We start from the raw sequence: 14242 nt of genomic DNA, 5'->3' as shown, positions 1-14242 counted from the left end.
TGGCACATGATATCTACGGACGGACGACAAACCGCGGGCCCCTAAAGCACTACGCACTTAGAAGAAAAAGTAACACGGAAAATATTGCACGTGATGGAAATTAAAAAAAAAAACGGAAACGCATGGGTTAGTTGCCCTTCACTATTTTTTTTTTCAGGAAAAAAGTGTCGTTTTCTACATGTGCGAAGGCACCAAGGTCAATCGAATTGATTTTTTTTAAAGTTTACTGGCTTTTTTGCACGCACGCCGGCTTTTAGCCAAGTGACCCTTCTCGCGAGACGTATAAGGTAACGCCAGTGGTCACGTGACCTTGTGGCTATCCCACATCGGCTTTTCATTCAAGGTCACGTTCGCATGAGACGTATATTGCTTTCGCCTTTATATTGATAGAATTATTCACTATAACATAAAAAGCGATTCTTCAAAAAATATGCCTACATGTCTACATCCGCCAATTCATGGCCTATCGCAGTGTCGTCATTATCATCGTCATCGAAAAGAAACCCGTGCCGCGCGGCGCCAGCAGGAACAGGAAGAGAACAACGAGTGCTACACGCCATGATGCACGAATCGCAGTACCATCAGCTGTCTCAGCAAAACGTAATTCCTCAGATTTTACAAGCTTATGGGCATCACGCATATCAAGAGCAGCAGCCGAAGCAAGGGACTGAACACCAGGCCTACTGGAGTGTCGCCAAACCGGAGCCGAGCCCGAAATATGAGTCGTCAAAGTGGACCCAATCGCACAGATCGAAGACCACCAGCGTGGTATGTAATGCGGAATGTCAATGTATGCTGTGGATATGCAGTCGAATCCGACTATATAGAACTCGGTTAAATCGAATTATCATTTACATAGAACAATTTCGAACACGAACATGCTTTAACGTCAATGCATAGGAAAATCTACGGCTACATCGAACAAAAATAGCTGGAACTCTTCATACATCCGTGGGCATCCGGAGGGGTGTTCAAAGGGGGGGGGGGGGGGGAGGCTGCTTTTCATGACGCTGAGGTGCTTTCTCGCGTGCATTTCGGAGAACAATGGCATGGAGAGTGGTGAACTCGGTAGTTGCTGCCGCGCGGAGTGAGTAGATACTACCGATTGTCATCACGTGCTTTCTCCCATGATTTCTGGTCATCGTGCCCGTTGGCCCTTCGTGCGCTGCCACAGCTCGCTTGTCCGCGATTATCCGCTTCCTTTGTTAACGCAATGGCTGCAGCGAAAGTTAATATAAACCTCCTGTTCTCCGCAAAGCTGGTGATAATAAACACTGTCGAACACGAAGAAAAGAAGTCTGACGTCACCGTTGCGTACAGCATCCCAAGTAGCACGCGGAATACGATTCTGAAAATAAGGTTGACCCAAGGCCAATGTAGACTAGAAGCTTCCGGTGCCCTACGAGTACGCACAGCTGCGTATATTGAAGTGCTGTTTACACCGATACCGTATTTTCTCCCGTATAACCCGCCCCTGCATATAACCCGCACCACCAACTACGAACAGCGTAGTACGAAGTCCCCTCGTATTGCCGTGAAGGCGCCTTCCTTTCATTATCGTGAAGCAATGCCGTGTAGCCAACTTGCGCACCAAAAACATGATAAATTTTATAAACGTTATATATCGAATCATACGATACATCGAACTAATTCTCGTTTTCTTGAGAGTTCAATACACACGGGCTCGAGTGTATTATAAGTAACTAGATTCTGTGGTTTTACGTGGCAACAAGACAACGCGGACAACGGGACAGTGGAAGAACACGCACAAGACAAGGCGCTGTTCTTCCGCTGTCCCGTTGTTCGTGCTGTTTTGTCATAGTCCACACAATCCGACTAGCCCAGCTTAGAATTCTTGTACCATATGGTTATGGGGTACAACGTAGTGGGGCACTCCATATTAATTTGGACCACCTCGGTTTCTTTAACATGTACCCATACATTTAAGCACGCGGGTGTCGCAATTCGCCCCCATCGAAATGCGGCCGCCGTGGCCGGATATTGAACCCATGTCCTCGAAATGAGCAGCACAACACGTTAGCTGCTAAGAGACCAAGGCACGTAATGACACGCACCGCTAGCGCTAGAACGCAGAATTATGCTGGAATGATCTCGAAAGATGTCGTTGAGACCAGCCTCACATGTGCTTTATTCGCCATGACATAATTTTTATTTATTTATTTACTTTTATTTAAAGATACAGACCTCGTGCGAGGCATCGCGTAAGGGGTAATGCAAAAGGACGTACGTACGTACGCTGCAAATAAACTACGTTATAGTATAGATTAGCATGAATACATCCTAGCATTTCCCTGGACTGTAATGAATCGGAACAGTCTAGAGTGGCATAAAACTGGCATACTTCCCATATATATATATAGGCAGATATTGGAGTGAAAGTTCCCTGTGGCATCACAGAGCTCACGACAAGGCGAGGAATACAGCGCCTATCGTCCGTTGACCGTGGTCCTGGTGATGATGGCCATGGTGGTGTCTGCAATCCTTGGCTCTGTGCTCACGTTGCTGGCCGCCTTGTCTAGCAGCAGCGGGAACACGCCCGATGTCTCAACCGTTGAAGGAGCGACTGAGAATTTTCCTGATTCCATTGGACGCGACACGCCAACGACCACTATTCGCATCATGCCGCCGACAATGCCGTCGCCCACTACTCAGACAACCGGTGTGTATACAAGTCGAAAGGCATATGTCATTACTCCTGCATTACAACAAACCACTACTGCTGCTGCCGTTTTTGTTCTGAACGCATCTTTCAACACGACAGTGTTTCAAGCCGGGATCCACTAAGAATTGACTGACGTCATTTCCGTCATGGAAGTGACGTCAAAAATGTACACGCGGGTAGCTCACAAAATAATTTAGTGGAAAAAAATTTGTTGAACCTCCGTCTCCATGGCTTTCGAGCACAAAAGCAGGGAGTGCTGACCGCTGCACCACAAACACAGGCTGGTTTTTGGGCTCGAATGCGTGATGTATGCTTTCCACTCTTGGTAGTGATGGCGCCACCATCTAGGACCTGTACAGCGTAGTCCGCCGAAGCACTGTGGGAGCGTCTCGGCGAGGCACGGCGAGGTACGGCGCAGTCATGGCGGCGCTGGATAGGCGAGACCCATGTCAGCGGAAAGCATAAAGCTTTCACGCGTTCGAAGCGGACACTACGATCTGTGCCTCTCGCATTAGTGAAGATGAGCGCGTCCCAACATACCGCAACTGGACCGCAATGATCGGAGGAAATGTGGCAGCGGGTGTCCACAAATGAGTGCATCTACGTCGAAGGCTGTCAAATTGTATTTCTGTGCTAATTGTGTTTCTTAACGTACAAGAGACTGCCCTACAGACGCATTTCAATTTCATGTTGTGAATGATTCCTATATAAAAGAGAGATCAAACATCACATTTTTTTTTGCAATGTTCCACTCTGACACTGTCCGCGTCCTCTCCATGTCCCGAAATCACTCGCTTCCTTTAATGTACTTAGTGAAACCATCGTACGTAAACTCAAAGTGTCTGCATATAATCCGCACTCAAATCACACGCGACGAGCGCGCTGCCCGAGGCCGGGTGCTGGGCGCTACAGCCTGCTTTGAAGAAAGGCAGAGAAGTTCAGGGGAAGATTGAAGCTTGAAGAAATAAAAAAAATTGTGAACGTGGGGTGCCGCTGGAGCCGACGTTTCGACCAAGCGGTCTTGTCTTCTTCAAGGCTGAAACTGGGTCCCTGCTTTGAGTCAATCAAGACACCGAGATCCTAGAATTTGGTCTAGCAATGGTGATAATGCACTTCATCATAGAGAATCGGTGAGAGCTATTCTGTGGGCAAATCTGAATGAGTTGTCGAACTCTTTAGCGTTGAATGCAAGGCGTTTTTTTTTTTGTTTCGTTAGCTGTTGTCTACAATTTATTAACGATTAGTCGGGCCTCGTGTATGTTATGTGAGCCTGCGTATGCAATCCTCGCGACTGTGGTGCTTATCTTGAAATTTTTCACCCTCGCTTGGAAGTTCTCTTCTCGGCAAATGCGAAATGTTAGACATGTAGGTCCAGTTTGTCGCATTAAGCTTAACGCATTCTTCGCTTCTAGTGCCATTCTAAGTGGACGGGAGTAAGTAGAGTGTTTAGTTAGTCAATGCTAGTTATTGCTCGCTTCTGAACAAAGCTCCTCGGTGAATATGTCTGCAGCAGTGACGCTGCCGGTGAAGGTGTTCACGCTTGGCAAGCTCTACTACCGCTCCGCCCACGTGGACGACGACCGAGGGCACCTCTTCGTTGGAGCTATGTACGTGGATAACGCTCTGCTATGGCCGCTACATCTGACGATCAGCGGCCTGAAATAGATAATTACGCAGATTAGGAAATTCTTTGACAGTGGAGTTTTGTTAGCCTGGGCATATACACCAAAAGACACACGCTCTAAAAGAAAGAAAAAAAGAGTTCTCTGACGCTTGTTTGTGAGTCCTGACTTTCTCTAAAGAAAACTCTTTTTGAAAACACGCGTGAACTCTCTTTGGAGATCATCATACTCTCGTGGGAGAGTCGTGGGACACAAAAGAGAGTCAACGTATCTCTTTAAAGAGAGTCATATACAAAACAAATCGGGACTCGCTGTAAAGAGTAACACACACTTCCTTTCTCTCTCTTTTTTTATTAGCGTGTAGGTGCTAAGGTCACAATGGCCTCTGATACTGTGTTTGACCTAGGTTTGTACAAAATACTTCAATTGTGCACTTAAGATAAGTTACTGTGTAATGTGGAAAATGTATTTGAATGCAGTAAAAAAATACCGAATTCAGAATAATATCTGAGTCGAGCACAAAATACTGAGAAAAAGTATGTCGTTACTTCGAAGACGTTTCCGACGTACATTTTCTTCTAGAATTTGGAAAGAAGTTCGACAAAACGATCTGTTACAAAAAAAAAAATCACAGCATATCCACGGAGTGAATGATGATGAGTGGGCGAAGCTGCGGAGGTTCATCGGTAAACCGTGAATCTTCCGTGAATTCTGCCCAGTACATCATACCGACGTGAGATCGGGCGCGTTTATACTAAAGGTTCGATGAGAGTTATGACGACTTGCAGCTCACTTTATTTTACATGTACGCTGTGAATTTTCATTGTTTAGAAAACCATTGCTTTAGAAAACATCTGGCGTCTTTCGTTTTGCTTTTAGAAAACATCTGGCGTCTTTCGTTGGTTTATTTCATCAATCAACGGCGTTTTGAACAAAATTTTTGTTGTTTAATCACGCACGGGAGAAATCTCACCAGGCACTACCTTAGAGGTAAACAATGGCTGCTAATGGGAATGAGAGACAGAAGAAGTCGGCTTTTAGCTAACACTTACACTTCTACTTCTACTAACGTTTCCTACTGAAACATGCCAATGGCTGCTAATGAGGAATGAGAGACAGAATTATTCGGCTTTTAGTTAACGCGCACGCTGCGAATTTTTATTGTTCAACAACGCACAGGAGAAATCTCCCACCGGCACCACCTTGGAGGTCAAGATCTGGTACTAGCGTTACGACTGGTTACGCACTACGAGGGACGAACGGGTGCCGCTTTAAGGAGCCTCGCCCCTAAAAACAGCAAAGATTTATTGGACTTGGGCTGTGCCAGGACGCAAAACAGAGCGGGCCTTGTCAAGTTTGTGTTCGTAAGCATGAGGGAGTGTGCTCTGCCTTACAGACTGCTTATGGTTAACAAAGTAATTGTGCCTGTAGCGGACAGCTCGGTCGGTCTCGTGCTCTTTCCATTTCTAAGGGATTGGATTTGCTTTCGAGGCATTAGAAATACTGATTTTAAAATTCTCCGAAACGTACTTAAGTTACAGCAAAAACGCTTTTCTCTCAGATTACTTTCAAGATATCAAGCTTCACTGAAAAATATTAAAGATAGAGTAACTTGAGTAAGAAGTAATTTGAGTAGAGTATTCAGTACAGTATTTATTATGTACCAGTCTGGTTTGACCGACTGCGTTCCATTTTACAGCTGGTTTGTAACCGGTCTGGCGATGATTAAATCATCACGTAGCCTTGTTTTTCGAAGAGCAGTACAACACAAGGAGAGAGGAGAGCAACGTTTACTAAAAGTAAACACACGTCAATGCCTGTCCGGTGATTTCGGTGAAGTGTTCAAACTAAGTTGCTTCGCTCGTAGACAGGTATATAGCAGCGAGCTGCAGTAAATAGCTTTCCTATGGACTAGCGTTTCTCTTGGAAGAACTGAGTAGTTTACCGCATAACGATGGGTCCCTGTAGCTAGATAAAGCAGATTTTTCGCGGTGATTCAAGAAATGTAATATTACACGTGACTGTTATGTTATCCTCTTATTCGTTAAGAGATGAAAGTACGACCGACGTGCAACTGTGCGCCGAATTATAGTGCGTTTCTTCGTATATTATATTTGTCATCGCAACTTTTGCTATAAGTTAGCATTTCCCAGGAAGCATGAAGGGCTTGCCACTTCTTTCACGTCTCTCAGGTGTGTTGTTTAGATTTATGAACGAATTAAAATTAAAATTCAAGCTGATAAACGGTAATTATATACCTGAATGGATTTTCACGGGAGACGTGAGCGGTTTGAACGGGAAACTCATAGGACGCCCCACTTGATTTGCAGGGACCATTTGTTCAAGCTGCGTCTTGATGACATAAGCGGTGAGCCGCTGCAGGTAGGTGGTTCTCAGTGGTAGCTGTGCGCTAAAGTTCTGGGAACAAGTTTCATTATTTGATTTCAATACCGTTTTGTTTTCTGAAAAATGCACGGCTGCCCTTACAGTATCGGCGGTGCCTCTGTGCTATGCGGCGATTCAGCACTTCCAACTTCAACTGTTCATTGTTTGCATTCAATCGAAGTCTGGCGTAGTTAATTGTGCCCAGTATATAAAGTACTACCGCGCATGAAATCAAGGAATGGGACCGACTGAAGGCCATTCACGTAGCTATGCATTCAAGCCTGTAGGATTTGTATAGCGGCGAGTGTTCGTCGCACTGCAGCTGGAGCTCAAATCATTTCGCTTGGAATTGTGGGCATCGCTACCCTTGCCGAGACAAGAACTGACGAGTACTCCTGTCTCATTACCGTCGCAGTAGCTTAAATAACGACGTAAACGCTTCCTCTTGAGTCCTTGCTTTTGCAAATGTATCTAATATATATGCTGCTTTGTATTTAACGTGATGCTAAACACAAGCATTTTTATATTATCCGGACTTTCATACAACGAAACGTAACGTGGGCTTAGTGTAACGTGCACCGATCGTCTGCATGGGACAGAATAAGCGTGCGCGGGGTGTTTTAAGCTTAAGCTAAACGATGCGGAAGGAGAATGAACTTGAATGTCGACACGGAGATGCGCGAAATTGAGCCCGTCCTTATCGACGTCGTCTTCTTCTTTTTTTTTTTTGTCTGGCTTGCGCTTTCAGCATGATGTACCAACTCGGCCAGCACCAATCTTTATTAAGCTAAAACATAAAGCCCAAGCTTGAATACAATTCTCCACTAAGCATTTTTGTTTTTTACGAACGCCATTTGCGCAGGTCCTTCATCTGCCTGCCCCTCAGAAAAGTGTCGATAACTGCACAGCACTGGGAGCAGGTAAGGTAAGCGCAGCGACAGTGTTCCCGTTATATACTATCTACCACTCAACCGGCCACCTGGTATAATTCGGTGTTATATAGAGAACCTAAGCGCAATACAGACATCATTCGGTGTTCAATATTAGGCAGCAACACGGCGGAAGATATACTGCGATCTACACCGAATGAGTTCGTGTGTAGTATGGTAGCAGCTTAGTGGACTTCGTGATTACTCATACTGTAACTCAATAATCACGGAAGCTCGATGTAAATATTGTAGCTCTGTAATTCGCGTAGCGATCAACAAACGTGAAGGGAGCCCCGACAGGCACATGTGCCCACGCTCCTGTTATACGATATTACGAGCGAATGACGCACCGGCTTTCGTGTTGTACCATGCAAAGGCGCGGGGCCTTAAATGCAGTCTGATCATTGACGATGGGCGCAGTTGGGCAAAGACGTGGACTGCCGCAACCACATCCGCGAGGTGCAGCCGATACGCGACGGAAGCACGCTGTATGTCTGTGGCACCAACTCCAGGTCACCCACCGACTGGCAAGTGCGGGTGAGTCCGGTTCAGGCAAGGGGGCAAGTGAGCGTTGTACTTACGCCAGTCTTGGAGAAGTTCATTGACATACTGCAATAGGGCCTCGATTCTATTTTACAGCGAAAGTTGTTATGAAATCACAACAACAGCTGATATTACTGGCGTAGTTGTCCGCCGCCGGCGTCCTTAGCCGCTATCGTGCACAATGAGAAAAAAATATCCAGGATCGTGCGGGATTCTAAACCAGGCCCTCTGCTTGGTAGTCGAGTGTTCTACCACAGAGCCACGCCGGGGCTTGAAACTCCTTCGCAAAAAGACCCTATACATGCGCCATGTCAGGCAAGGAATCGCGTTAACAGGTGCAATACAGCGTGGCATAAGAGTAAAATTACAACCAGGCGTTACACAATGCGAATTGCGTAACGAGTAGTTGGTTTAAATCTTCCCACCCGTTACAAATGGCGCAGCCATAATTCTTCATCATCTTCAGCCACGGCATCGACGAAGTACACATACCTTACAGAGGTGTAATAGATACCCCGCTTCTCCGCAGAATGATGAATAATGGAACAGTGGGTACTTCCCTACTTCGCAAAATTATGTTTTATGGCGTAGTGGGTACCTTGCAACTGTACTTATAGTAGTCGCCCATGGGAGTTTCCAACGGGCTCCGGAAAGGCCGCTCCTCCAGTTGTCGATGTGCCGCGCAGGCATGGCGTTTTTCTTGTATCGTATGGCTGTCATGTCCATAGGCGTGCGCACGAGAAGAGCAGCCCCGCCCCCCTCCTGATCACCAAGGAGGGGGCGCGAAGTCTGCCAGATACGTTTACTCAGTTATGGCCACGCAGGTTTTGAACGATAATGGCGGCCGAAGGCCCCTAATGTTGCATTCCAAGAACTGTTTACTTCTCATCTTTACTGCCGGTTAACTAGGGACCAAAGGTGGGCCATTGTGAGAAGCACGTGATCCTTCCATGTCTTTTTTTTTTTCTTCGTCCGCTGTGAACCATGTTGTCCTTTGGGCTCGTCCAACGCGGGCGGGGGGGGGGGTCGCTAATAAGAAGCTTTAACCCCCCCCCCCCCTAATGGGGAACCCTGCGCACGCCTCTGGTCATGTCCAACCATGGCTAATACGTCTTTCGCCTCCAGGCTTCAGACTTGACGCTGGTTCCAGCGGCAGAGCGGGTGGTCATCGATGGAAGCAACGAGACTGGAAAGGCAGAGGGACGCTGCTCGTACTTCGTCTCCGAAAATAACCCGCCGCTGTGGCTCGGTTTGTGATTCTTCTGTTGCTCGAACGTGTTGCGTTTCGCACGCACGTGCAAAGATCGCTTACCTAGAACACCAAATTAAAAGCTTGGAAGAAGAGCTTACGCGGTGAGACATGCACGCGTAACCTAATCGATAAGGAGGCAGGCTCATTACCTTTCTTGCCTCGTTAACGTAATCTAATCGCTCTCAGTTCTTGTGCGTATTGCCTTTCTTGCTGGGGTATGCTCCGCAAAAATACCATTGAGCTCAGCAGTTATTGGGATGCTACTGAAGAATTATTGTTTCAGCAACTCCTCTACGGTATGTCAACGAAAATTCAATGGTCATTACATACGGGCGGTTCCTGTCCTATGGCAGGAACCATTGGAAATCAGGAACTAGTAGTAACTGCTCAGCTCGAGGACGTAGGTTCGCTTCCTGGCCATGGCGGCCAGGAATCTGTCTGATAGAACCATCTATCTTAATAATAATGGAATCATGAAATAGTAGCCGAATGCTTCTTACATCATTTCTATAAACAGTGTTAAAAATTCTTCATGGTGCAGTCACACACTATAGAAAGCCCATTTTGGAAGACTGTGCAAGGCTATACGGTAGTGCTCGTAGAAACTATTGCATTTTGTGCATTCCGTGCTGTGCTAGACTCGGAAGCGATCGAATTTCATGAAAGGCAGCACATGCTGCCTATGTAATTCCGCAATGCCTACTTTCTCGCACGAAGACGACGCACCTTCGCCGGGCGTCTCGTCCGTAGTGGCCATGTGGCGTTTCCGAAACGGAAGAAGCGCCATCTACCGCTCGGCAGTCCCGAACGTCGACCCAAACGTGCCGGCCTATTCTTTCCTGTTGACGGACCCCTCCGACACCGCCAAATTCAACGGTGAGCAACGAAGGCCGCAGTTCTCGTTCAATACTCTCGTATGCCGCGGCGCGTCAGTGCAAAATAGTCAGCTGGTGTGTTGTTGGTTCCCCAGAAGTCGATGCGTTCCGGCGCGAGTGGTTACTTGGCGGCACAAATCAGCTTCCAAGATGGATGATAGGAGGCCCATGGCAGGCAACAATATGCGCGGCGCACTGTGAGATTATGGGAAGCGGGAAATCGCGCTAGGAAGAAGGCCAGGTGCAATGATTGTACAAGCGCTTCAAGTTGTGACGCTTGCAAATGACTCCGGAGAACGGAGTTCGTATCGAAATGACGAAGAAATCCACGTGATTCCATTACAGCTTCGAGTAGACATCGCGTAATTTGTCAGCGGGATGACACGAGCTTTCGCACGAATGTACTATCCGGAGCATTTATTCTCTACACACATCACCCGCCGCGCTCGAGCACTATAGCGATATAGCAGAGTGCTAGCGTTCTCATGGGAGCTGAAGATATGGTGGTTCAGATAGAGGTTTCGCTTGGGACAGTTGACGTTTCATAGTGGTGAGTGCTGTAGCGCGGAGCATGACGACAGTACTCCTGTCTTGTTTCGCGCTGCCCCACTATTCGCGATGCTGGCTCTGCTAGTATGAGCAGTACATTTATTTGCTTAAACATCCTCTTTGTTTTCAACTGGCTTCGTAAATTTCCATGTTGATAATGTCTAAACGAGATATTCCATCAAAAACTAAAAAAAAAATAAGTGCGTTAGTTCTTAAACAGCTCTGAAACTTAATGTGAACCTTTTTGTATGGATCCAAACTAGCTTGACTCCAAGGATCCAGATGTTTTTTCGTGTATTTATCGAATCATGTGCCCTTTGGCAAATAAAATTCAATTCAATTCAACGTCTTTATGCATTTAGAAAATTATGATTTCTCTAAATTTACAAAGATAAGGCGTAATATACAGGACTGTCTGAACGTCTGAAATCGCCAGCATGAAGAATAAAAAAAGCCTATTTAGAACCATCATCCTAAGGTAGTAGCTAAACAATCACAGCGGCAGAGTTCCCTCCACAATTTTTTTGCAGAAAATACTGACTATAGGCAGTCATACCAGTGCAACGAACATTATGACATTTTGGTGAAAGAAATGGAAGAAAAATTATTCATGAATTTTAGGCTTCGTGGGCTTAAGATTAGGGATCACAAAGCGCCCTATGCAGAATAAAATGCAGGAGAGACGTGGGGCTTTGAATATATATGCAAGGACGCTATAGGGTTCGCTATTTAAAGCCTCAATCCTTGGCGGCATCAAGTAAGGAAACCACTGATGGATATCCGACCATGGTTATCGCAGTGCCCCAAGCTGTGAACGCCATGTCATCGGCTTCTCACGCGTACTTCGTGTACCGCGAGGAAGCTGCGGAGCGACAGGCCTGTGGTGTCCGCATCGCGTCAGCTCTTGGACGCGTTTGCAAGGTACGTTGGTAACGAGCACACCTTTGAAGCAATCCACGCTTACACGTCCAGTAATAGCGATTGTTATAGTTAAATGAATATTGTAATTCGTAACGATTAGTGCTTTTTTCAACGACGATACTGTCGGCTGCATATGTTGTTTTAGAAAAAAAAATGTTGGGCCTTAGTTGTACTCGGGTTTCAATTTTACAAGGCTCTCTATTCGTGCGTAACTGATTTCTCTCTAAACGTCTTCTGCATCTAAATAAATAAATTCATTGTCTAAATTCATATTCCTTAACTCGGGGCACTTTTTTTTTGTCTCTTCATTGAGAACAGAACGACCTTGGGGGCGACCCTGGAGTGAGGAGCAGGGCTTCGCGGTGGACGTCGTTCATGAAGGTTCGCCTTCTTTGCACTGATTACGCCAAGACGATCCAAACGGCCAGAGGCAATTTTACATTTGACGAAATACGTGAGTGTACATATAATTGGGCTAAGATATATGTTTTCTTTCGCGGGGTCTAACTTTAATATGGCTATAATGACTGCGTCGATGCTTATGGCCGATACAAGTATTATCAATAAATAAATAAATAAATAAATAAATAAATAAATAAATAAATAAATAAATAAATAAATAAATAAATAAATAAATAAATAAATAAATAAATAAATAAATAAATAAATAAATAAATAAATAAATAAATTCTAGCTAGAGGCCGCGAACAGTTACATATGATTACTGAAGGTGCCAGAACTGTTCATATAAACAAGGGCTTGTATTCACGAGAAATATTCTAGGCCGGAATCGTTCATATTTGACAAGCTGCACCGGCCCCGCCACGGTGGTCTAGTGGTTACGGCGCTCGACTGCTGACCCGAAGGTCGCGGGCTCGAATCCCGGCCGCGGCGGCTGCATTTTCGATGGAGGCGAAAATGTTTGAGGCGCGTGTGCTTGGATTTAGGTGCACGTTGAAGAACCCCAGGTGGTCGAAATTTGCAGAGCCCTCCACTACGGCGTCTCTAATAATCATATTGTGGTTTTGAGACGTTAAACCCCAGATATTACTATTATTTTTACAAGCTGCACCACTCGAAAGGCAAGCACAGAGCTAGAGTCCTTCGAACGAGCAAGTGTCAGCCAACCCTGGCGATCGACATAGTAATAGCGAAGGTAGCTGACCAATGGGATAGGACATTAAATAAGCTAAAAGATTTGTGAATTAGTTCTTAAGAGCCTTGTACATCGGACAGTTATGAAGATGTGGATGCATGAGAGATGTTTTAGCTACGCTATGTTGCCTGCGGTAATACTCTTCGGGAACCGCGTCAGTTGTCAATAACTGCATCAGTGGAAATAGTATGAGAGAATAATAATTGTAATAATTAAATCGAGAGTGGCTGTTTCGGTTAAACGTAAATCAGAAAGGAACTCAATTTTGGAGCACTCTAGCAAGATATATTAGCTTGCTGGAATCTGTCTCCGCTTTTCGTTAGATTTGAATGCTTCCTTATGTTATTTCTTATGTTCACTGTTTAATAACGACGTCTATTTTATTGACTGCCGGCTGGAATTAGAAGCGCCCGTTCAGTTTTTTAAATTGATATTAAATATATTTGCTCAGACGACCTGGTGATGAATACCTCCACCGTCGAAGACGTATTTAGTCCTGCCAATACAAAGTGCTTCCCGACGGCTAATTAAGTTTAAGATTGAATTGGGAACGAAGTGCTCGGCTAGTTGAACAAAGTAGTCGGAAGTTGCCATCAGGGACTCTCAGATTCTTTCGCGGGGCCTAATTAAATAGCAGGCTGAGACGAGAATGGCCAACTTGACCAACACTCCCTCACTCTCGCGTCGGCGTTTGTCTGAGCTTTAATTACTTCATTGTTTGAGCCCACGTCCAAAGTAGGACTTGAACGACGTCAGTACAGTTTAGAACACGACGAAAACTTATTTATGAAGGTCGGCCATGTGGGAACGTTTAGCGCAACATAGTAGCCAAATTTAGAGTGGGGCCGTATAGCTGTACAGCTCATTTGAGAAAATGTTCGTTAACACCTGAGCGATGAACAATAACATTGGAAATGATAGATGCAAGCATTTTCTCTTCATAGTATCCATTTCATTATTGACTAGCGTCGTGTTCTTTAAAATTTCGTTAAGTGCCTTCATTTACTTAGATTTAGGAGCGCGTTAATGAACCCTCGGAATTGACGGAGCCCTCCTCAACGGTGTGCCTCATTATCATATCGTGGTTTTAGCACGTAAAATTCTAGTAATCATTATTAAATGCCTTTATTCTCGTTTCTTTAATTGATGCCTGACAACTGCAGATGCTTCCGACTGGTTACCCGACCTGGAGGGCGGCGTGCTCTTCGGTGCCTTCGTCACGTTCAAGTAAGTTTGCTCGTACGGCTCATCCATTATTCGCTTTACGATAAGGCTCCCTTAAGGTTTTCGGTAGAGTCACCGCCTATAACCGGGAATAAGAAAGGAG

This window comes from Rhipicephalus sanguineus, chromosome 3, assembly GCF_013339695.2.
Source record: "Rhipicephalus sanguineus isolate Rsan-2018 chromosome 3, BIME_Rsan_1.4, whole genome shotgun sequence".
In the NCBI taxonomy this organism is placed as follows: domain Eukaryota; kingdom Metazoa; phylum Arthropoda; class Arachnida; order Ixodida; family Ixodidae; genus Rhipicephalus; species Rhipicephalus sanguineus.
Note: the sequence above shows the minus strand (reverse complement) of the source record.